General features: G+C 40.5%; 1 protein-coding gene across 7 annotated transcripts in view; it reads right to left on the bottom strand.

The window, feature by feature from the left end:
- Window positions 1-24,472, bottom strand: part of Adgrg2 (adhesion G protein-coupled receptor G2) — a 111,022-nt gene extending 86,550 nt beyond the window's left edge. For 6 of the 7 annotated variants that reach the window (XM_046425851.2, XM_058573084.1, XM_058573083.1 and 3 more), the window contains exon 1: window positions 24,359-24,405. The gene's annotated coding sequence lies outside the window, so the exon portion shown is untranslated. Of the gene's footprint in view, window positions 1-24,358 lie in introns of all 7 variants that reach the window. The other variant, XM_046425850.2, reaches the window with a different exon arrangement.
- Between the last annotated feature and the right edge of the window lie 618 nt (window positions 24,473-25,090).

Genomic DNA, 25,090 nt, shown 5'->3' with positions numbered 1-25,090 from the left:
TGGCTTCCAAAGCAAATCACTTGCCAGCAGACCCCAATGACTTGGTGAACTGTGAGGTGCACTGGGCCTGTCTGTCACAAGGTCTGTAACTCACTTTAACACACTTCAGGGAATGTGGTGGCATATCTGTGTGTATCAGTTACTCTGAATTTGAATGCTATGAGTGCTTAGCGAATTATGGCAGAAAGGCCACTCTCTGGAGGCAGCTTCCAATAGGCTTTCTGTCACCCTGTCAGCAATCCCCACTTTGCTAGTCAGCATATGGTATGCCAAAAATGTTTTATTGGTAAAGTCAGTAACTCGTTAATTATAATGATGAAAAGAAGGCTCAGGAAAAAAAATAAACATTATTTCTCTAATATTCACACAGATTCATCTCAGGAACATATGACAATTTTTATGGTAACAAAAAAGAAAGTGCAGGGTCAATATGACAGAATATTTCAGCCTCCCAATTTCCCATTGAAAAGGATGAAGTTGAAATGAAATGGACCAAAATGGGAAAACCAGGTGACATCTAGAAGGAAAGAATATTTATAAACTTCCTAACTCCTTGCCAATGTCACTAGGTATTAACCATAGGAAGGAAAGGAAACTGTGTCCACTCGCAGAAGGACAGGTGGTGAACCCTTTAAAGGGGCATAAGTCCCTGAGCATGAATTCTGGCTCTGCCACTTGCTATTCCTAAAATTTGGGGCAAGTAACTCTGTCTTCGTGTGCCTCAGTTTCTTCATCTGTAAAACGAAGGTAATACAAATAGCATTCATCTCACAGTTGTGGGAACATATACATGTTACAATACATGTAAAACCCACAAAACAATCCCTGGCACATAGCAAATGCTCAATAAATAGTAATTATCAGTATTGTAGTTAAGAATAGGTCTAACAAGGTCTAAATAGGGCTGGATATATAGCTTGGTTGGTAGAGTGCTTGCCTCACATGCATAAGGCCCTGGGTTCAATCCCTAGCACCACACACACACAAAAAGAATAGGGCAAATAATACCATTTGTTATAAAAATGATTCTGCTTGAATAAAGATGTGCTCATACAAGTTAAGACAAGTGCCCAAAGGTCTGGGGTTGTGACTCAGTGATGGAGCACTTGCCTAGCATGTGTGAAGCAGTGGGTTCGATTCTCAGCACCACATGTAAATAAATTAATAAATAAAGGTCCATCGACAATTTTAAGAATATTTAAAAAAAAACAAGTGCACAAAAATCTCAAAATACCTGTTTTTAAAATTTGCTTTCCAAAAGAATCATAAGCTGCCTTTAGTTATAACTACAATAATGCCTTTTTTTTCTTTTTTGAGGTACTGTGGATTGAACCCAGAGTCTCATGCATGCAAACCACAGGCTCTACCAATGAGCTATATCCCAAGCCCAATACTGTCCAATCACTGGCCAAAATGTTAAAACCTTTTCACATACAAGATTATAGAAAAAAGGAAAGTGGGGGGAAGGGGAGTGAGATAGTTTCACTGCATCAGGAGAATAAAGCTCAATATTTAATTTAAGCCTATCATAAGTTGCAGGATCAAGTAGTCACTGATATTTACTACCTCTGTACCTTGGATTCTTTACTCATAAATTGGGGATCATCATACTTGCGTCCTAAAGCATCAGTTGTGAGTCAGTCAAGAAAAGTGCTAGGCTCAGAGTTTACTTTGTAGGACATAGCTACTGCCATTAGTTCTGTCATTGCCTAGCACTCTGCTTATTGCTCCACAGCTGTGGTGAAATGGACAATCATGCTTCTATAGAAAAGACTCTGTATGCCATGGGCCCACAGCCATCGGTGCCCTCCTCTTCACTCCTACATAATCACAACTGCCACCCAGGAACACAGTTAATATCCACCCTTGACCTCTTAGTATGAAGGCCCTAATGAGCCTCCTATCTCAAAAGGCATCTGCCCTTTAAACCAACTCAGATGGCTGAATTAATAACTTTGTCTTTGTTACAGGAATTTGGATCCTGGGGGAATAAAGTACGGATGATATTTGAGGGCCAGGGACCACATTTTAGGTGTTTATTTTCTTATGCTGAGGGTTTACACATGGGTCACCCCCAACCTGGCCCCAGCAGCAGGATACCCCCATTGCATGGAGGGCGCATGTGCTCTGTCATGCTCAGGCACCTTCCCATTCAACAAATATTTATTGAGTAAATACTATGTGCCAGGCACTATGTGAGGTACTAAGAGCATACTGGTTAACAAGACAGACACAACTGTGCCCCCTCTGGACCATCCGTGCCCGTGGGACCTTCAAACAAATAAAAAGGTAAATGGACAAATCAATGAAACAGTGACAAGTTTTTAAGAGACTTTTAAAGCTAACAGTTTGAAAGCTAACACGGAGATTAATTATATTCTTAGAGGAGACAAAGACACAGAAAATAACTTGCTCAATATAATAAAGAAAGCAAATAAAAAGTGTGATACACATGATAATTTCTATTAAGAGACTCAATTTGGCAGGAGTCAGGCTAACACTTTGCCAACATGCCAGAAAACCTTAGCTTCAAGCAGGGGAACATTACATTTCACTCAGTTGCTATTCACTTTTTTTTTTTAACTGCTAGAGATGGGATAGGATAGAGCAGTGTGTGTATATTTTCTCTCACATTAAGGTTCAGATACAAATATGGAAGGAAAAGTTTATCTTCCAGGAATCAAATTTGTAATACAAGTTTAATATCTCTTATCTGGAATGCTTGGGACCATAAGTGTTTCAGATTTCAGAGTTATTTCAATTGTGAAATATTAGCAAACACTTGATCAGTTGACCATCTTTAATCCAAAAAATTCAAAATCTGAAATGCTTCAAAATCCAAAACATTTTTAGCGTCATGTCAACACTCAAAAAAGTTTAGATCCTGGAGCATTCTGGATTTCAGATTTTCAGATTAGGGATGCTCAATTTATACTCAGAGAACACAAGAAATGGTCATTTGCTTGTAAGGGTTTAGCTAGAGTTACACAATCAGACTAGAAAATGTATTCCCTCTCCAGCCTGAGGAAGCCTGTTTTTGTCTTGGTACACAGCAAAACATCAACTCTGGTGGTGAAAGCGGGTGTAGGACCACAGGTGCATTGTATTTGGTTGTTTCACTACATTTTTCTGTAATTTCCAGAATTTTAATGAAGACACATTATTTTTGAAAACAGAAAAATCCTACCGGCATAATATATTTTGAGGTATTTCTGTTTTTGTTCTGTGTATATAACAGCAAAAGCAAGCTATACTAAAACATTATTAGGGCTGGTCATGGTGGTACACGTCATCCCAGTGACTCAGAGGCTGAGGCAGGAAGATTGCAAGTTCAAAACTAAGTTGCCTCAGCAACTTAGCGAGACCCTGCCTCAAAATAAAATAAAAAATAAATAAATAAAAAGGGCTGAGGATGTTCTCAGAGGAAGGTGCCCTGAGTTCAATCCCCAGTACTAAAAACAAAAAACCAAAACCACATTATTAGGGAGCTGGGGATGTATCTCAGTGGTAGACCAGTTAGTTGCCTCACATGCTCAAGGCCATGGGTTTAATCTCTAGAACTATAAATATGTATATATCAGTAAAACCTGCACGTTAATCGTAAGTATGAAGTACAAATACAACACAGGGAAGGATAGGAAGTGTGTCAGGAGAAGGGATGGTGACAATTGTAGGGAGGCAGCCTGCAAAAGCCCTATGAGAAGACATCTGAGCCAAGAGCTGCTACAAGAGGTCAGGGGTACACCAGGGGGTTCCCTAGGGACAAAGGTTGCAGGCAGAGGCACTGGGAATTGCAAGAAGAATCCTAAATGGCCTGTTAACCCAGAACAGTAATCACTTCTGGCAGTAATCAGTTTGGACCAAGTGGAACCCAGTAATGGGCCAGAAGAAAACTAAGTGATAGGGCTGGCATGACATTGATAAGAAATGGCAGCCAAAGTCTAATAAATGCTTACTCCAGTTGGGCATGATTTTAACTGCTTTGTTTGTATGAACTCAATCTCTGCAATGACCCTAGCTAGGGTATGCATAAAATTTATTGTTCAAAGTAAGGTACCTGAGAGTAAAATGGGACACTATTAATTAAAGTGGAGAAAACAGGCAAATCAGGCCTGCTGAAGAGTGAAACAGGTGGTATCGCTATACCAGACCTTAAACTATACTACAGAGCAATAGTAACAAAAACAGCATGGTATTGGCACCAAAACAGACTGGTAGACCAATGGTACAGAATAGAGGACACAGAGACTAACCCACAAAATTACAATTATCTTATATTAGACAAAGGCGCCAAAAACATGCATTGGAGAAAAGATAGCCTCTTCAACAAAGGATTTGGAAAACTGGAAATCCATATGCAACAAAATGAAATTAAACCCCTATCTCTCACCATGCACAAAACTCAACTCAAAATGGATCAAAGACTTAGGAATACAACCAGAGACCCTGTGTCTAACAGAAGAAAAAGTAGGCCCTAATCTCCATCATGTGGGATTAGACCCCAACTTCCTTAATAAGAATCCTATAGCGCAAGAATTAAAACCAAGAATCAATAAATGGGATGGACTCAAACTAAAAGTTTCTTCTCAGCAAAAGAAACAATCTGTGAGGTGAATAGAGAGCCTATATCTTGGAAGAAAATTTTTACCCCTCACACAGATAGAGCACTAATCTCTAGGGTATATAAAGAACTCAAAAAGCTAAGCACACATACACACACACAAATAAATAAATAAATAACCCAATCAACAAATGGGCCAAGGACCTGAGGAGACACTTCTCAGAAGAGGATATTCAATCAATCAACAAATATATGAAAAAAGGCTCATCATCTCTAGCAATTAGAGAAATGCAAATCAAAACTACTCTAAGATACCATCTCACTCCAGTCAGAATGGCAGCTATTATGAAGACAAACAACAATAAGTGTTGGTGAGGATGTGGGGGAAAAGGCACACTCATACATTGTTGGTGGGACTGCAAATTGGTGCAGCCAATATGGAAAGCAGTATGGAGATTCATTGGAAATCTAGGAATGGAACCACCATTTGACCCAGCTATCCCTTTCCTCGGACTATACCCAAAGGACTTAAAAACAGCATACTACAGGGACACAGCCACATCAATGTTTATAGCAGCACAATTCACAATAGCTAAACTGTGGAGCCAACCTAGATGCCCTTCAGTGGATGAATGAATTTAAAAAATGTGGCATATACACACAGTGAAATTTTACTCAGCAATAAAAGAGAACAAAATCATGGCATTTGCAGGTAAATGGATGGCATTGGAGAAGATAATGCTAAGTGAAGTTAGCCAACCCCCAAAAAACAAATGCCCAATGTTTTCTCTGATATAAGGAGGCTGACTCATAGTGGGGTAGGGAGGGGGAGCATGGGAGGAATAGATGAATTCTGGATAGGGCAGAGGGGTAGGAGGGAAAGGGAGGGGGCGGGGATTAGCAAGGATGGTGGAATGTGATGGACATCATTATCCAAAGTACATGTATGAAGACATGAATTGGTGTCATACTTTATATACAATCAGAGGCACGAAAAATTGTTCTATATGTGTAATAAGAATTGTGATGCATTCCGCTGTCATGTATTTAAAAAATAAACCCCCCCAAAAAAAAAAAATCAGGCCTGCCCTGGACAAATCAGATGCATCACTATCCTACCTAGAAGGCAAACTATTATGACTACTTTATAGACAGGGAAACTGAGACAGGGCCCAGAGAGGTCAAGCAACTTGCCTGAAGTTGGAGAAGTGACAGAGCAAACATTTCATCTTAGGCAGTGGAGCTTCAGAGCCCATGCTCAATGGTTACCCAGGATTGTCTTTTTGCTTATTTTTTGTTTTGTTTTCTTATTTTTAGTATTGCCTTTTTGGGGGGTACTAGGTATTGCCTTTCTGTGTTTCATATGATAGGAAGTTTCCCAGGCTAAAAACTGGGTTATAGTTATCACTAGGGAGTAGGAGACTGGGCTATAAAAATCACCAGCTTTGAGAGTTAAACACCACCACTTTACGAGGCAAGCAACCCTAGACAACCATATTAACCTGGCGGAGCCTCTGTTCAGTCACCTATGAAACAAAACTACTGAGACCTGCCTCACAACACCACCCTGCGTAGCACTCATAGGAGACAGTGTTTATGACAATCTTTTGGATACCGGAAAACAAAACATGAATAATAATTCCCAAAGTTATGTGTAAAAACCTGCATTTCTAATGCAAAGGCAAATAGTAAATATTTTCTATAAAAGGCCAAATAGCAAACATGTTAGGCTTTGCAGTCCACGTAGTCTCTTCTGTGACCACTGACCTCTGCTGATGTAGTGCCAAAGCAGCTACAGACAATCTGGAAATGAATGAGCATGGCTGCATGCCAATGAAACTCTATTTACAGAAACAGGTGGAGTTCCACAGGCCACAGTTTGCCAACCCCTGGCCTAGAGAAATGCTATTGGAAAGTGCAACCAGTCAGCACTCACTGTGCCTCTTTCCTGATTAATTTTCTTCCACAGTATTACTCACCATCCAACACACTGTATGCTTTACTCGTTTATCATCGGCTTCCCCCACTAGAAAATTAGCTTCGTTGAGGCAGAAATTTTTGTCTGTTTGGCTCACTGTTGACCACCCAGTACCTGGAAGTGTGCCTGGCACATAGTAGGGACATTATAAACATGTCAAAGAATGCAAGCATGAATGAATGGAGAGACTGTGAAGGAACTGAGCATTCTCTTGGGAGAGGAGGGCAAATCCATGCCAAGCAAAAAAGGAAAAAGAGAAAGATAACACTATCTGAAAACTTAGGGGAAGAAAAGCTACTGCAAATGAACTCAAACTCAACTTTGCCATTCTTTGTAGACAAAAGGAAAAAGGATTATTTCCAAAACCAATTTTGTGGGTTATGAATAATATGGAAGAATCAAAGCCCTAAAAAACATTTTCCAAAATAGCTAGTTAAAAGCTAAATTAATTATTGGCTTGATTTTGGTTTAAGAGAATAGCTTGAGTTGTGTTGCAGATCAACTAGTTACTGTGTATGCACACCATCACTGCTTTCTCCCTATTCTGGTAAATGTGGGTTTGGTTGTTCACTGGTAATGGTTCAGAGGTAAAGCAAAGGAAAAGAAATGGGCTACAGCTACATCTAACAATGAGGCTGAATCTGACAAAAATAATGTTGAATGAAATGAAAGTTGCAGAGAACATGATGGTAAAAAAGATAACAAAAGAATTTTAAAAGTATGCCAGTGAGCCAGGCATGGTGGCATATGCCTATAATCCCAGACACTGGGGGGCTCCTAAGGCAGGAAGATTGCAAATTTGAGGCCAGCCTTGGTATTTTAGCAAGAACCTCAGCAACTTAGAGAGACACTGTCTCAAAAAAAAAAAAAAAGTCATGTCATATGAGTGGCATTCTCTCTTGCTTAGGGACATAGTCATAAGCAGGGAAACTATAAGAAATATACAAGAAGGATAAACTCCAAATTCAGGATAGTGTTTATCTTTACATGTTTTAAAAGCTGATGCAGAGCCAGGGTTGCTAAAGCAGCCCCAAAAGGAACAGGACTCCATATGCATTCCCATTCATATGCATTCCTCTCCCACTGACCCACCACTGACTCTACCTCATCAGGTCCCTCTGAGAGCAAAGGCCACATAGGCAGCAGAGTTATATGCCTGATGGTTACATACTGACTGAGTTAATTGTTCATAAGCAGCTGATCCCAGCAATAACAAGCCCCCAGAAGTGGCTCACTTCATTTCAGGTGCCATTTTGATGCCAGCAGCAGAGGAAAATGAAACACTGAGATGAAAATATTCTGATTGAAAAAAGATTACCGTTTGGTAAAAAAACAGTAATGAAGACTTTCTCAAAATCATAGTTAATATGAAAATCATCCATACATAATTAATCTTTGACATTTCAAAAAGTACTTAAGGCTCCAGCAGCACATAGAATCATTACTACAAACACCTGTTGTCTTTACACAAAATTTGCTGGTTAACGAAGAGTTTGTGTTGATGGAAAAGTTGAACTTAAACCTCTCTCTCAATGACTTCCTTTTTAAACGAGGAGTCTCTTGAACCACTCGTACATCCAAGAAAACAAAGTTAAGTACTCAGTTCTTTTATGTAAGGACAATTTTTCAGGAACTGGTAAGAAAATAACTCTCAAGACTAGGACAGGCCTTCGCAAAGTTAATAGGCAGACATTAGAGAAAACCGACTCCCTTTTTAGTTCCCTTTCTGTCCTCTAGATGGGGCCCATTCCCAACTTGTAGGTACCCAATACAAACTTTTTGAACCCTTGCCTGCTCTTAGGAAAAGGGCACATGGAGGCATGTCAACCAGATTCTGCACCTATGTACCTTTTAACAACACATTAAACCAAGGAAATGAATCTCTAATTGTGCAATTTCAGGTTTCAGTCAGATGAATAGGTGAGAAGCTGGCAGGGGAGGTGGGGGGCGGGGGAAGCTGGGCAGTTATTGTTATAAACCATATTTAACCCTCTTCCCATTCATATGTTGAAGCCCTAACTCCCAATGTAACTACATATGGGTCTCAGGAAGTATTTTAGGTTAAATGAGGTCATATGAGTAGGAACCTACTCTGATAAAACTGTAGCCTTATAAGAAGTGAAAAAGAGATCTTTCTCTCTGCCAAGTACAAAGAGAAGGTGGTTGTCTATAAGCCTGGAAGAGGGCCCTCACTGGACAGTGACGATGCTGATACTTTGACTTTGGATTTCTAGTCTTCAGAACTGTGAGAAACAAATTTGATGTTTAAGCCATCCAGTTTATAGCAATTTATCCTTATCACTAACTACCAGAAACAATTGAAAAGAAAGTTATATTTTTGGTTCCACAAATCACAGAGAGGCAATCACCTAGCCACCCTGGATGTTTTAATAATTGTTGCATTAAAGTTAGCCCTGTTGATACAGTATGTACTCTTAAGATAGCATGTCCAAAGGACCAAGGGTCCCTAATTAGCACCTTCAAAAATCCCAAACAGAGAGAGAGAGAGGCTTAGTTTGCTGGGCAGTGCAACCTGGCCAAGGTAGGACACAACCGTGAGAAACTCAGTCCAGAGTGCCAAATCAGGACAATATCCCTGCCTGTGTGGGTTTTGAACATGAAAGGAACCATGGAGAACTTTGAATACAAGGTCTTGAGAGGGAAAGGCTGTGTATCATATTTCTGAACATATAGAGGGACTAAGAACTCCCAGATAGCCCTAAAATCCCCTAAATGCACTGAAAACCTTAAATTATCTGCTTCTGGTCTGGGGAAGAAAGCAGGAGGAAGAAAAAGCTAAGGGTGTGGCTAGGAGAAGCAATGACCACGGATGCAAAGCTTGTATATGTCCTTGAAACTTAATGTCATGGGCCTCCATTCAGTAAGGTGAATATCCAAGGACTCCTCACCACAAGGGGCTAGGCAGAGAGCCCACCACAGAGAAAGCCACTGAGAGAGGACTACGGAAAGAGCATAAAAACATAATGTAGCCAGGGCATGGTCAAGGCTGAGGGGGAACTTATACATCCATCCTCCTGGGGGGGAGACACAAAGACAGGAATCAGTTTGACTGGGGAGCCCTGAAAATCAACTCTGTTGACATGATCCCAGGAACATGGAAGTACTCTCTCCATTATCAACCTATTTCTAGCCATCTAAAAGTTTAGTGTCATGCTACCAAAATATCTAAATATTGGTGATCCCCCGCCCCCCCAGGCCTTAGAGCAAACCCCACAGAGGTCCCATCTTCTTTTCTTGTAAAAGGACTTCTTAAAAAAACAAAAGTACTTCATGTATCCTTGAAGAGCCTTGACTTAGTTTTGGTTCCTCCAGAAGGTAACTCTGAGGCATGGATTGAAGAGAAAGTGGTTTATTTAGGATGTGATTCCAGGAAACACAGGAGAATGAGGAAGCGTGAGAGGGGCAGAGAGGTAGCTAACACACATCATCACCACTGCAGGGTAGGGGTGGGGGGACTGGAAATTAGCCCTAGGAATTCTGGAAATTATCCCTCTCAAGGCCAAAGAACTGTGTGGTGTATATATCTAATTTTTATCAGGTATTGGTTGAGGGCAGCTGAGGAGTCGGTTAGGGGGTTGAACCCAGGCTCAGACACACTTGCAGCTGGCAGGAGGACTGGTGTATGCTGAAGTGGTCAGGGACAAGGAGGTTGAAATGGACACCTAAGCTCTCCGGAATGAACAAGAAAACATGAAATATTAAAAACAGGAGAGGAGAGGGGGGCTTCATGCTGGCCCCAACTCACTCCTTTCTTCATGCCAGTACCTGGGGTTGAGTACATGTGTGCATTGCTTTTTGGCATATGTTGGAAGAGTTCAGTGGTTTCTCTTCAGTTATTTGCTACATTTGAGGAGAAAACAAGTGTGGGGGTGGGGGGACTTTGATAGAAGTTGCTAATTGAGACTAAAAGAATCGCTCAAAGCACATTGGGCTTTTTCCACCGCTGTAATGCAGACTGTACATAACCTGGTTCTTCAGCCAGCATGGCCAGCCCAGAAAGGCTCTAAGGTAGGGGTGTTTATCATAGTAAATGGGCAACTGACAAACGCCCCCATATAATCCCCCAGGAACTGAGAAGCAGCTGTGCTCTAAAGCCTCACACCTGGCATCTGCCTCACGTAGGAGTTGAAAAGCAGAAATCTCCTGCAGCAACCCAAGGCTGCAGAATCGACATCTGCATTTTAATACGATCCCCAGGTGATCATTAAGCACAATGGAATTTGAAAAGCACTGCTGCAGATGACGCTCTTTGCTAATTGTTCTCTCTGCATAAAAAGTACCTACAGGGAAAGTGTCTCTCACCAAAAAACAAGTGGAATGTATTTGCTCCAGTTCCAGTGTTGGAAAAATCAGATTTGCTGAATGGAAAAAAGGAAAAAAAAAAAACCTACTGACCTGATGTAATCACGACAAAAGATAGTATACCTTAGTTTTTCCAAACCCCCTTTATGTACTTCTTTCTTCCTTTGTTTTCCCTTTTTTGTTTACCTGGCAAAAATGAGGACTCAATGCCCATTACACTTGTCCATTTAGATGGTGAATCTGTGCCTCTGTATCTACGTTTCAACAGTTCCAGGGGTGTTTTTTTTTTACTTCAAAAAAATGAGATACTCAGAGACAGTTTGCAGTAAAAGAAAAGCAACACAAAATTCTTAAGACATTTAAAAATGATATCTTTATATAGGTCATTGATAGAGTAATAAAGAAACATAGAAACAGAAAGAAAAATGATGCTAAAAATTATTTCAAATTATATATATGTATATAATTTGAAAAGACTCAAAATTGCATATGGATAGAGATGTATGAGCTATGCCCAAAGGTGGCTACTAGCCCTAACTGCATACCAAAAATAGTTGACACCTGTGAAAACAATTAAAATATATTTAAAAGCTTTTATAAAGCTTTCTTTTAGGTATTTACCTGCTAGTAATGCACACATGTATTCTCCAAAAAAATATGCAAGTGTTCTTCACAGCATTATTTTAAAACTGGAAATAAACCAAAGGCCCATCCACAGTAGAAAGGATGAACTGCAGGAGCATGTGATGCAGTACCTCGCAGCAGGGAGGCGATCCAGCCACAACTATCTACAAGGACATGGAGGATCTCAAAACCAATAGCTGGTGGAAGAAGTCAGCAATCCCATCTGGACCCATACACATGAAATGTAAGAACAAACAAAACTAATCTATGGCATTAAGAGTCAGGACAGTAATTACTAGAAGGATGTGAAAAGCTTCTGGGGGCTTTTCATGTTCAGATTCTTGATATGGGGGCTGGTGGCAGGGATAGGCCCAGCCTGTAAAAATTTGCTGAGCTATACATTTATAATGTGTATTATTTGTACTTCAATACAAGTGTGATTTTAAAAAATATATTTATGCACTCTCTATCCACTTTCACAGATGAGTCAAAAGAGTAAGTCTCTAAATGAGTACATGAAATGCTACTTGACACATATGCCTACTTCATAAGGATGGGTGCTAGAAAGAAAATGACTAATGGTGATGCATAGGTAATAGATATTCTGAGAGTGAATAATGGTGCACAGCTCTTAGGTATGAACTGTGAATACAATAAGCATTTGGGCCAATTTAGAAAACCAGACCCTACTGGATCAGGGGTAATGGTTTCCCCAAATACACCAAAACATGTGGTACCTTCTGTCATAAAGTTAATAATCTAGACAAGAAAATCACTGCTTGAAGCTCATTTGTACTGATTTTCTCCTGGATGCTTTAGTATCATAGAGTCCTCTACTAGAGGTTTTGTTTGGTTTTTTTAAATTGAGTGCTGCCTATGTAGCTCAGTGATAGAGCACTTGCCTAGTATGCTGCAGGCTCTGGGTTCCATTCTCAGCACCAGTGAAAAAAGAACTTCAATAATCTTCAAATAATGCTCCAAAAGGAAAATCATTTCAGTATACAACCTCCCAATCTTCCGCCCCCCCATCTCCCATGTATTCAATTTATGACTGCCATACCAGAACCACCTACTAGGAGACATTTTTTATGTCCTTTTCCCAGATTCCCGTAACATCCACTAGTTTATCATCTGTGTTATTCCAGAACAACCACTGAAATGGACTCAGTGGATTATACTATAAACAAAAGGCAGAGGTGAATGTCACTTTCTTTGTTATCCCCTTTTCCCCCATTAAAATTTCACATGTAGTCCTCTAAAATGGTGCATTAAGAGAATTTACATGCCTGAATCCCAAGGTATGTCAACTTTTTAAAAATCTGATAACCAGTCTTAAAATATTTAGGAGGACCAGGAAAGTCCCCATTGAAAAATGTGACACTGGTGATCTCTGGAATTCTATCACTTTTTTTCTTGGTAAAACATAATTCCCCTTTTTTTCTGAAAACTCAAATAATAACACTAACACATAAAAGTGGATCTTTCATTGGATCCCTCTCCTCACCAGAAGCTTCTAGACTAGTCCCAGACATATGGGAGTACTATAGGAGAAAAAGAACATTTCCTGGATATCTTTAATGTGGTGGAAATCATGTCAAATGGTTTAAATGTATCATTCATTTACCAAATGTTTATTGGATACCTACTATGTAGCAAATATTGTTGTAGGCACTAAATATGGGGAAGGGAAATAGGATAGTGGCACAATAAAAATACAAATAAACAAGGAAACTAATAGATAATAAGTACAGTATTGAGAATTGTAAGGTGAAAACTGAAGTCTGAATGATGAAGAATCAGCCATAGAAAGATGGAGAAGGAAGAGAGACCATCCAAAGAGAACAAACAGTATAAAAGACCAAAAGGAGCTTGATGTGCTGGCAGAATCTAAAGAAGGAGCACAGTGGGCCACAAACAGAGATGAACAGTGGGGTCCAGGCCATGGCAGAACACCGTAATCCAGTAAGAGAATGACATGATCCTTTAGTGGTCTAAAAAGATATTCTAGCTGCCATGTGGATTAGATTGTAGGAAGTCACTGCAGTCATCCAAGAAAGAGATGATAGTGGGCTGACATATGTGGAAAAGTGTCAGTAGAGAGAAGTGGAAAGATTTGGTACATACTTTGGAAGTTAAATTGCCAAGATTTGTTGATGGGTTGTATGTGAGGTATGGAACTTGGTAGGTCTAGGGCTTGAACAACTGAGTGGATGGTGGTATCACAGACTGAGATGGGTCTCATAGAGAGAGGATCAGATTTTACATGAGGGTGACAGAGAACTGAGATTTTACTTTGAAAACATTAAATTTGATATGCCTGTTGGATATCTATGCAAATTATTGAATCCTGGTTGGTAAGAAAGGTCATGCCTAGAGGTACTAAAGTGGCACCCCTTTCTCTACAGAAAAGTCTTAACTGGGCTTCTCCAGAAATCTTCACCATGGCTAATTTTAGGACTGTCAGCAAAAGAGTCTCTGCAAAAGAGTTCAATGTAGGTAAACTTCCTATTTTAGTGTTGCCCTGTTTTACTTGGCCACTGGCCAGGAAGATACCAGAACTCCAGGTGCTGGACACCCCCTTACTAGTTTTTCACAAACATATACAGTATAGTAGTTTGTAGAAATGTACAAACAAGGCCTCTGGCCTTGAGCTGGGCTTCACAAAGATGTCTACATTTTTAAGATAAGTGACCAATTGGGCTCTATGGTAACAGCTGGCAGGGAGAGGAAAGAAAGGGGAGAAGAAGCTCTCCCCTTCTCAGGTGTTGTCCTTGAAGGGTTAACTTGCCCAAAACAGTGAAAGAAAAAGCTGCTTTTATGTGAACTTTAGCAGACTGTGAACTTCTGAGTCCCTCCCCTTACATGCTGGGTATAAAACTCTGAAACTCCCTGAACTCGGGGTTCAGGGGATTAATTGATTACAGCAAAAGCTGTGCCCTCTGAACCTGGCTATAGCCAAATAAAACTGTTTCCTGCTGTCTTCGGTGCCTTGCGTTGTCTGCCCCAACAAAGTACTTGGTATCTAGATGAAATGTAAAGCCATAGGGACTAAATGGGGTCATTTCAGGAGAATGTATAAGACAGTGTAATATAATGAAGGCCAGAAGAAGAAATGTTCAAAGGAAAGAATGACTACTTGTATTAAATGCTGCTGCCAAGTCTAGCATGATAAGTCAGGTAAGTAAGAACTGTATTTGGCAATGTGAAATTCACTAAGGACTGACAAGAGCCTCAGGACAGCACCTGATTAGATTGGACAAGGGAAGAATGTGGAGCAATAAAGTATGAGCATCCTTTGAAGAAGTTCCTCTGAGGGGGGGTGACCAGAAATGGAGGGAGGGATAGTGAAGGGAGATGCAGACTTAATGGTGATATTAGAGCATGATTGTAAACTGATAGGAATGATCCAGAAAAGAGAGGGAGGAATTCATTAAAGCAGGAAAGAGAGAAGGAAACATCGTTTTTACATGGTTTTTGTTATTGTTGCTTGTTTGTTTGTTTTTTTACAGTACTAAATGGAACCTATGCTGGGCAAATGCTTTGCCACTGAACTTCACACCTGGCCCTGAGAGAAGGAAATAGAATAAAAAACTAAGTCCTTTACAGTTCGGCAAACACACCAGTTAAGTATGGCAATAAGTTACAAACAATTACAAAAACATAGGTATTTATGAGTTCATATCAATAATAAATAGGTGAACACATAAATAAATGGGGCAAAAGGAATGGCATTTGCTGAAAGCCGACTGGTAAATGTGGACAGAATACTAGAATTGAAAAATCATTATTTTCAACCATCATATTAAAGATTGGATCAGGCAAAAATCATCACTGGATGCTAAATCTACAGAAAAAATATTAGGAGGAGCAGAATATTTAGTCTTCCCAAAGGCTGCTGATTTGGAAGAAAAAAAACAGTAACCACCCAGTGGAGAAATCAGAAAACACTTTAATCACATGATCAAAAATTAAACATTACCAATGAGGAGGAGATGGACATCATGGGCCTCTAAGATATGATGTCCTAAGGAGGACACATCATCACCTATGCAGTACTATGGCCCAAAATGCATAACATAAGTCTAATCACAAGAAACATGAGATAAATCAAAAGTGAAGAATATCCTATTAAAAAAAGAAAAGGAGGGGGTGGACTGTATTCATCCCAAATATTAATGTCCTAAAAGACAAAGAAAGGCTGTGGAAATGTTCCAAACTAAAAGAGACTAAGAGGCATGATAACTAATTGCAGAAATAACTCTAAACCGGATCCTATACTAGAAGGAAAAAGTACTGTAAAGGATGTTATCTGGCCTATTGTCAAAATCAAAATAGAAATAGAAGATTAGATAACAGTATCTTATCAACATTAAATTTACAGAATTGATAACAGTACAGTGGTAATGTAAGAGAATATTCTTATTGTTAGGAAACTCAAGTATTTAGGAGTAAAGGGCCATGAAGTACGTAATTTATTCTCTAATAATTCAGAGAAAAAATAAGTGCATGAGCAAGAGTGCAAATAATAAAGCATATAGGGTGAAATGTTAACAATAGATGCATCTGGATAAAGGGTATATAGGTATTCTTTTTTTTTTAACCTCAATACTGGGGAATGAACCCAGGGGTGTTACCACTGCACTACATCCCCAGCCCTTTTTAGTTTATTATTTATTTATTTATTAGGGATTGAGCCCAGGGGTGCTCTACCACTGAGCTACATACCAAGACTTTTTGTTGTTGTTTTTGTTTCTAATTTTTGAGACAGGGTCTTGCTAAGTTGCTGAGGCTAGTCTTGAACTTGCAATCCTCCTGCCTTGACCTTCCAAGTAGCTAGGATCACAGGTGTGCACCACTGAGCCCAGCATCGCATAAGGGTACTGGGAGTTGAACTCAGGGGCACTCCACCACTGAGCCACATCCCCAGCCCTATTTTGTGTTTTATTTAGAGACAGGGTCTCACTGAGTTGCTTAGCATTTCGCTTTTGCTGAGGCTGGCTTTGAACTTGCAATTCTCCGGTCTCAGCCTCCTGAGCCGCTGGGATTACAGGCATGCGCCACTGCACCCAGCTAGGTATTCTTTATACTGTTTTCACTTTTACAAATAAAGTGGAACAGTTGTGAAGTTTAAAATTTTTTTCAAAATAAAAAATAAAAGACGTTAAAAAATTACGTGCTTGGGAAGACAAAGAAGAGATATCCTGAGCCTAGAAAAGATGGTCTTTGACACATCAGGGGCATCTCACTCACAGTTTCACAGCATCAATGGCTAGCACTGTGAGTCTTTGTACAAATGTGGGCATGTTGGACGGTGGGAATATGAGGAGGTTCCTGTCTAATGAGCTCCAGACAGCAGGTGATGTGTGAAGGGCAGAGGAAATAAAATATAAAACAGCGCCTTTGGGGAATGGAAAGGCAAATCTACTAGGCAAGCATAGTAGGATTGCTTGGCAATGTTGAAGGTCCACTGAGGTTTATTAAAATCAAAAACTGGACCTAGAGATTGCTATTTATTTTTAGAACTCCCCCAGTGATTTTAACACAGGCTCTGAAATCAGATGGTCTGTATTCAAAACCTGGATCCACTACTCACCTTTTGAATGACCTTAGACAAGGTACTTAACTTCTTTGTGCCTCAGTTCCCTTTTCTGTAAAGTTATAAAAATACCTGCTTCAAGATGTTAGGAGTAATGAATGAGTTAATATATGTGAAGCAGTAAAGGCAGTGTGTTTGCAGTAAATATTAACTATTAGCTACCATTATTATAATTACAGTCAGAAATGTAGTGGATACTAGATGAATGTCTGTGGATTAATGAACTGTTGACATTAAAATAGACTCAATGCTGAACCCAAAGAAATGTCCCCACTCAATGTGAACAGAAAAGCTCAAAGCATTGAATTTTTCTTAGAATTAGTGTTTGATTTCTTCTAGATTCTAGGCATGCTCATTCAGTCATTCAACACATATTCATTCAGCACTATGTCCAGGTAGTGTGGAGATCCTGACAAAAAAAAAAAAAAAAACTGAGCAAAGTCCCTGACCTCTTGGGACTTATATTCTAACAGGGAAAAAACAAAGATGTGAAATTAGTAATAGAAATATAATTGCAGGTAAGAGTGTTAACAAAAGTGGGATAAGAGAATGGACCTTTCCAGTGGGAGGTGGGGGGTGCTCTTTTAGAACAAGGGTTAGAGAACATCCCAATGAAACCAGGGAACAAGTTACGTGACTGTGTGGCAGGCAAATGCTTGGCTTGGGTGAGGACCAGTGTGGAGAAGTATGAGAAGAAAATAAATAAAGGGGGCTACACTGGAGACCTGGGAATCCATCCTAAGTGTGGAAGGAGGTCATTTGAAAGTTTTCAACCATGGAGTTATAAGACTTCATTTACTTACTGGCTAGTTTGTAGGGATAAGAGTGGATGCTGGGAGGCTAACTTAGAGGCTCAACAGTCATTCCAGAGAGAAATGTGAGTAGTGACAGTTATCTCTGGGTAATATAAAGGAACTCACTTTGCATCATAACAGGATCTGATAGAAAGTGAACCTATCCTGGACACAATCCTGCAGTTTAGGGGCTTCAAAACTAAATGAATGGCTGAGGAGCTAAATGGGTTAGCTCAGTGGCAGAAAACTTGCCTAGTGTGTGAGGTCTTGAGTTCAATCCTCAGAACTACCCACACACACACACACACAAAAAGAAGAAGAAGAAGAAGAAGAAGAAGAAGCAGCTAAATTAACACTCCAGGTGTGGTGACGCATGCCTATAATACCAGCTACTCGAAAGGCTGAGGCAAGAGGATCACCAGCCTGGGCAACTTAGTGAGACCCCATCTCAAAATCAAAACTAAAAATAAAAGGGGCTGGGGGTGTGGCTCAGAGGTATAGTGCTTACCTAGAACACTTGAGGCACTGGGTGCAATCGCTAGCACCATCAAAACAAACAAACAAAACCGCTAAATGAACAGTTTTATAAAGCATGACTGTAGGTCATAAAATCAAAAATGAAAGGGAAAAGAGTGGTCAAATCAACTCAGACAATTATGATCAAGAGGATCGTGATCATTTTAAAATAAAATGAACAGATGGGAAGTGAAATATCAATATACTCACATGGGGAAAATATGTAACACTTGAGATTTTGTTGCAATTATATACAGGTGTGTTTATACTAGGTTGAAATATAAAATGCACTTCTCACTGAGAATGGTAGGCAAGAGTTTGAAAAACACTATGAAATTACTCTATTTATTTATACATGTATAGCTTATAACTATCCCTTTATTTTCTCCCCTCCCTACTGCCTCCAGCATCTTGCCAAGTGAGAACATTACGAAAATTCCCCAAATGTAGTCTCTTCATAATCTATCTAAATAAAACCATTGATTGAATCCTACACTAACTTCTCTAAAGAGATCAAAATATGAACTTCCAAAGTCAGGAAGATTGAGTGGCTGTAAACCTGTTAAGCTTTCAATGAAATACAAAAAATTCTAAGCAGAATAAGAAATTTTTGAATTAAACTTTAGACTTTCAGCAAACTAAATATGAAAAAAACCTCCTGAAAGAAAATTAGCTACCAGAATCCTACAGCATGCATAATACTTTACTTAATGGCAAAATGTTAAATAAGCATTCCCACCCAAATCATAAATTACTACCCAACATTATCCTAGAAGGAAGCCTAGCCACTAAGACAAGAAAATAAAATGAGGTAAAAATATTGGGGCTGTGGCTATGGCTCAGTGGTAGAGTGCTCGCCTAGCACATGTGAGGCACTGGGTTCGATCCTCAGCACCACATAAAAATGAAATAAAGATATTGTGTCCACCTACAACTAAAGAATTAATAAAAAGAAAATTGGGGAGAGGGGATCCCTATACTATTGCCATTCAAAGCCGATGATGACCTACTTATCTACTTTGAAAATGTGCAAAACTTAATTGAAAAAATATGAAATGAATAAAAGTATAGTAAAATGGTTTGAATATAAGATAGATCTACCAAAAAACCTAAATAGCCTTCCTACTCAATAATATAGTAATCAGAAGATGAAATGAGAAAAAAGGATAAATTTCTAAAAGCAATAAAAATTACATACAAAAAAACAATCTTGGAATTCATCTAAAAGGATGCATAAGACATACAACCTATACTAGCATAGGATAGACACACAGATCAATAGAACACAATAGAGAAATTAATAGAATCACACATATACAGTCAATTTTTGACAAAGGGGACAAGGGGATATAATGAAGGGAAAGAAGAATCTTTTCAACAAATGATGTTGAAACAGCCAGATATCTATATTGGGAAAAAAGTGAACCTTGACTCTTGTTTCATACAAAAATAAGCTTGAAATGAAGTTAAAGACTTACATATAAATGATAAAACTATAAAATGTCTAGAAGAAAGCACAGGAGAATATCTTGGTGAACTTGAGATAGACAAATACTTATTAGATTACTAAAAATGCTACCCCTAAAAGAAAAAACTTGATAACTTAAAAGTTTATCAGAATTTAAAAACTCTGATGGCACATGCCTGTATTCCCAGCAACTCTGTAGGCTGAAGCAGGAGGATCACAAGTTCAAGGCCAGCCTCATCAACTTCATGAGACTTGGTCTCAAATACAAAAATATAAAAGAGGCTGGGGATGTAGTTCAGTGGTGGAGCATTCCTGAGTCCAATCCCCAGTACCTCCCCTGCCACCAAATTAAAAACTTCTACTCTTCAAAGAAACAACATTAGGGAAATGAAAAGGCAGTCCACAGACTAAAAGAAAGTATTTGTAATATATAGATATATAGATATATATATATATCTAACAGAGATCTTACATCCAGTTGCACAAAGAACTCTTGATTCAATAATCAAACACATTGAAGAAAAAAAAAATCAGACATTCACAAAAGAATATACACAAATGAACAAAAAGCACATGAAAATGTGTTCAACATCATTAGTCATCAGAGAAGAACCTCACAGAGCCACAGGAATGGCTAAAATAAAATAAACTGACAATACCAAGTGCCGATGAGGGAATACAAAACGGTACAACCAGGCCAGGCATGGTGGCACATGCCTATAATCCCAGCGCCTTGAGAGGCGGATGCAGGAGTATGCCAAGTTCAAAGGCAGCCTCAGCAACTTAGTGAGGCCCTAAGCAACTTATCAAGACCCTGTCTTAAAATATAAAAAATTAAAAATGAAAGAAAAAGAGCTGGGGATGTAGCTCAATGGTTAAGCACCCCTAGGTTCAATCCCAAGTACCAAAAAAAAAAGGTATAACCTAGGGTTGGGCATGTAGCTCAATGGCAGAATATCTGATTAATATGTGTTGAGTCCCTGGGTTCAATCCCCAGAACCACCCAAAATCAAAAACAAACAATAAATCAAAAAACAACCAGTTTGGGAAAGTTGGGTAGTTTTTTTTTTTTTTTAATAAAGTTAAACTTACCACAAAACATGACAATTTTACTTTTAAGTATTGAGTAGAGTGAAATGGGAATTTATGCTGTATGCAAATGTTTATGTTGGCTTTACTCATTAACCATTGATAATGGATAATTGATAATTGATCATTGCAAATGGATAAGCTGTGGAATATTACTCAGAAATAAAAAAGAATGAATTAAGCTCGGTGCAGTGGCACATGCCTGTAATCCCAGTGGCTCAAGAAGCTGAGGCAGGAGGATTAAAAGTTCAAAGTCAGCCTCAGCAACTTAAGTGAGACCCTACCTCAAAATAAAAAAATTAAAAAGGGCTGGGGTGTGGCCCAGTGTTTAAGTGTCCCTGGGTTCAATGCTTGGTACCAAAAAAGAAAAAAAAAGAATAAATAATTGATCCACATAATAACATAGATGAATTTCAAATGTAATATGCTAGGTAAAAGAGACCAGACTCAAAAGCCTACAGAGTATATGAGTTTATTTATGGAACAGTCTGGAGAAGTCAAAAGCATACAGACAGAAAACAAATCAGTGCTTTCCAGGGGCTGAGAGTGATAAGAGTGGTTGACTACAAAGACACTCAATAGGACATTTGCTGAAGTGATAGAATTCTTCTTTATCTTCATATGATGGATATAACATGATATGATGATAGTTACATGACTATATGTATTTCTAGAACTGTACATTAAAAAGAGCAAAGTGTGGACTGGGGTTGTAGTTCAGTGGTAGAGCACTTGCCTAGCACCTGTAAGGCACTGAGTTCGATCCACAGCACCACATAAAAATAAATAAATAAAATAAAGTATTGTGTCCATCTACAACTTAAAAAACATAAACAACAGTGAAGTATAATAAATTATACTTCAGTTTTAAAAATGCAAAATAGATTCAGAATCTTTGAGGAACTGATTTTATGATAATTTTTCCCAAATATTTCAACTTCCCCCCACCTCACACAATGCCCCCCCCCAAATAAAGTTCCACAGATTAAAGACCTAGACATTTTACAACATTTAAAATGAACTTTTTCCCTCTCTCTTGAGGTAGAGAAGGACTTTCTCAGTGAGGCATAAAAACCAGTTCCCAAATTTTTATTGAAGTCAGAATCTCTATTTTTGGAACTGTTAACATTACAGAAACACATCCCCCCTCCCCATTTTTTAATTTAATGGTGCTGGGCCCAATAGTGTATTTGAAAGTGACTTGGCACTCTCTAAAATGGAAAAAAATGTATTTGCCAGTTTCATCTGAGTAGTGAAAGCACCAAGAACATTTGTCGTGATGAACCTTCTCTGAGTCCCCAGAATGACCACATCAGCCATGGAAAATCAACTTCTATGCTGGCTCTCCCTAACACCTGAGCAAACTCACTTGACCATTTCTTGAAGGCTGTTCGTGGTACCAAAAACATAGCGGCTTTCCTTTCCCTGCCAAACCCGCCAATGAAATTCCATTTCTCAGACTTTTTTTTCTCCTTCTGCTGAAGAAAATCATAGCCATAATTAGAGTTCCATTTTTTCTTTTCTTTTTTTCTAACATTTTTTTTCCAGAAAAATACACACACCTGGAATCTGTGGTTTTTTGGCAAGAATTATTCACAGACAAAACAAGGATGCTGGCCCTTCATTTCTTCAGTGTTTTTTTTCAGTAGTGAAATTTGCTTTATCCCCCTTTTAATGAAAGTCACCTTGCAAGGATGTGGGAACGATAAAAGCAAAAGGGAATCTGATCTGGGCTGGCAGGGTGCTGAGGCCCTGTAAAACAATACCTCTGAATAGCTACAAAATTTGGCCACTTTTTGTATTCCAGCTTTGCATTTGACCTGTACAAGTGGCCAAACCAAGCAATGTCCAACTCATCTTGGATTTTACCTAAGCAAAATTTTGAGACACTAGATAAAGCCTCCCCAAATCCTTCGGAAATAACATACCTTGTCTGTTATTTTACAAATTATCTGGCCATCAACCTTAATAGTATTGTCTACTAATGTGAAACTCTTAATGCACTATTAATTATTAATAAAGCAATAAATTCTGTCCTACCATGCATGACTGGGGCTACGCTCAGGAATCCTTATGATAGTCAAAGTTGAGAAAGATTAGAAAAACTGCAATATTTTGCTTAATAAAACTTTACTCGACATCACCCACCAGTTCCAAACCTGATTAAAGAAATGATCCTTTTCCCACTTATGGTGATCATGAGACAAGATCCGACATAAGTTGCGGGGCCCAACGCAAAACAAAAATGCAAAATCCCTTGTTCAAAAATCATTCAGAATTTCAGCATTAAACCAAGTGTAGGTTGTACCTCCATGAAGCCAACTCTGCTGTTAGATAAAGTACCGGCTAGAAAGCTGTAAGAAGAGTAAAGCATTTTGCTATTACATGAATAGCAATAGTTTAGTCGTTTTTAATGTGTGTGCTTGGGGATGCAGATGAGTTGTAACGTCTTAGGACCTCATCTTCAGATCTCCCACTTTTCCTTAAATTTTCAACTTGTTGGACAAAAAGTAGGTCTATATAGTATTGCCACATAAAGTAGTCTGCCACATAAAGTGTAGTCCGTGGGCAGCAACAGTAGCAGCATCTGGGAACTTGTTAGAATTGCAGACTCTGGGGCCCCACCCCAGACCTACTGAATCAGAACTTCATTTTAACCAGATCCCCAAGGGATTCATGTGCACAGTACAGGCTAGAAGTGTCACTGTCGAGGCAGCCACGTAAAACCTCTGTCTCTGATTTCATCAAGCTTTTGGGCAGCCGGGCAGCGCTTTTTCTCTCTCTCTCTCACTTTGTATATAGTTCCGGAGCCTCAGAATTCAAGTCCCTGACAATGCGCTCGCCCGAATCCACTAGCCTCTTCCCCTATGCTCACCCCCTGGCTCTGAGCCGCTGCTCCATCCTGCCGGCCCGGGGCCACCTGTTCTGGGCCCAGCCAGGTGGTGCTTCGCCCAGCAGTCCCGGGCCCGGGGCGCGCTAGCGCTCCTCCGGCACCACCGCACCCCACTGTCCCACACGGTAAACCGATTCCCCGGGATGCGCGTCTCGCAGAACGCCCGGGCGAGTAAAGCTCGTAACTCCGTTTCCCAGAGAGGCGGGAAGGATTTGAATCCGTTTAAAAGTTTGGAATACACGAGTCCCCCCTAAGAGAACGCGTCGCTGGAGCCCCCTTTCCCTCAGCGCGCAGTTTCCCACTGTGGGAGTGCCGGTCCCGGGGCTCTACGCTTTGCCACTGCCTTTCAGGACGGCCCGGGCCGGAGGCGGAGAGCCTCAGCCGGGCGAAGGGAGCGTTCGTCCCGTCGCCCTCCAGTCCACACGTTGCGACTGAGCCTCCCGTGCCTGTCGCCAGCTCTCGGGCCAGGTCTTAGAAGCGCTAGGGGACAGATCCATCTCGGCGCCGCACGCTTACCTGCAGGTCCCAGCGACGGGCTGGCCGCTGGCGCCCTCGGGCCCTCCTTTTCCCTTTTCCCTCGGGCCTCGTCCCTCCTCCTCCCTCCCGCGGGCAGGGCACCGCCCCCGCCGCTCCCGGACCGCTCGCGCGCCCGCCTGCTCTCCAGCTGCCCAACGCGGCGTGGCGCGTCCGGCGCTCGGCGGCTCCAAGGCTGGGCGCGGAGGCTGGACGCGGAGGTGGGGAGCGGGCGGGGCGCAGTGAGGAGGGTGTGAGCGAGCCGCGTAGCCGGCCAGAGCCCTGCAGGGAGCTTGGGGCTGAAGAGGTGGGAGGTAGCGGGGGCAACGAGCCCGGCTGCCCACCCCACTTTCGCCAGAACCTCCGCGGCGCTTCTGGACTCCGCGAACCAATAGTCCCTGGATGCTCGGCGTGGAGCCCGGCGCGCTTTCCCTCCGGGTCCCCAACTTTCACGGCTAGCGGCTCACCTTTAGGGGTCGCTCTGGTACCCAAAGGCCTGTCCCGCTACTTCCAGCGCCACGCGCTGTGATAAATGGGAGCCCCGAGGTCGCCCCTTTGCCAGGATATTCCTGAATGCAGAAACCAGACCCCTTAAGGTTTGGAGAGACCGATAAAAAAGAAACGTCCTGGGAAAGGATTCAACTCGTGGTTTCCTGGTGAAGGATATAATTCACTGGGTACCTAGAAACTAGGATCCTCAGCGCTCTGCCTTCTGGGGACAGCTAGAGGGGTGAG

Source organism: Marmota monax, unplaced genomic scaffold (genome assembly GCF_021218885.2).
Source record: "Marmota monax isolate L192 unplaced genomic scaffold, Marmota_monax_Labrador192_F-V1.1 WCK01_AAM20220418_F8-fsc00203, whole genome shotgun sequence".
Classification (NCBI taxonomy): Eukaryota; Metazoa; Chordata; class Mammalia; order Rodentia; family Sciuridae; genus Marmota; species Marmota monax.
The sequence above is the reverse complement of the archived record's forward strand: the minus strand, read 5'-3'. Positions and strand labels throughout refer to the sequence as shown.